Below are 573 nucleotides of genomic sequence, written 5' to 3' on the forward strand. Positions count from 1 at the left end.
ATCAGAGGGCCATTTCTGGGGCGAATTGGCCGCCCGTGGCGTTGCCCCTCCTGCCAGACCGCTTTTCCCGCTAGGCTGTTGGCTCTGTGTTATTGATCGCTAAGAGCTCTTCGCACAGAAGTCCTGCCTGTCAAATGCTGGCGCCTGATGCGTGCTGTCCGTCGTCAGTGCACCGACACCCTCACAGGCACGTGCTTACGGAGCTCCGGGGAGGCTGTGGGAGGGCTGGGACAGGGTGCCCCGGGTCCCGGGCCTCAGCGTCCCTCGGAGAGGCGCCACTGTTACTGCCTCGTACCGGGAAGGACACGGGGTTCCACCCTACGCAGTCCTGCCCGGTTTTCGAGATCTACGGCCCGACACTCAGCGATGTGTGCGGGAGCCGTGACTGAACCAGGCCTGCGCCGTCAGCCTGCATCCAGCCTGCCACCCTGGGAGCCCGGACCATGGAGGATGTGAACCCGCCCTCCCGCCTGGATGCCACCAGAGCCGCCGGTGGAGAAACTTAGAGCCACCAGCGGGGCGCGGCGCGGCGCGACGGGGCGGGGCCGGGGGCGGGGCTGGCCCGAAGGAAGT

The sequence above is a fragment of the Ursus americanus genome, chromosome 33, assembly GCF_024610735.1.
Source record: "Ursus americanus isolate L20-20 chromosome 33, mUrsAme1.1.p, whole genome shotgun sequence".
Taxonomy (NCBI): Eukaryota; Metazoa; Chordata; class Mammalia; order Carnivora; family Ursidae; genus Ursus; species Ursus americanus.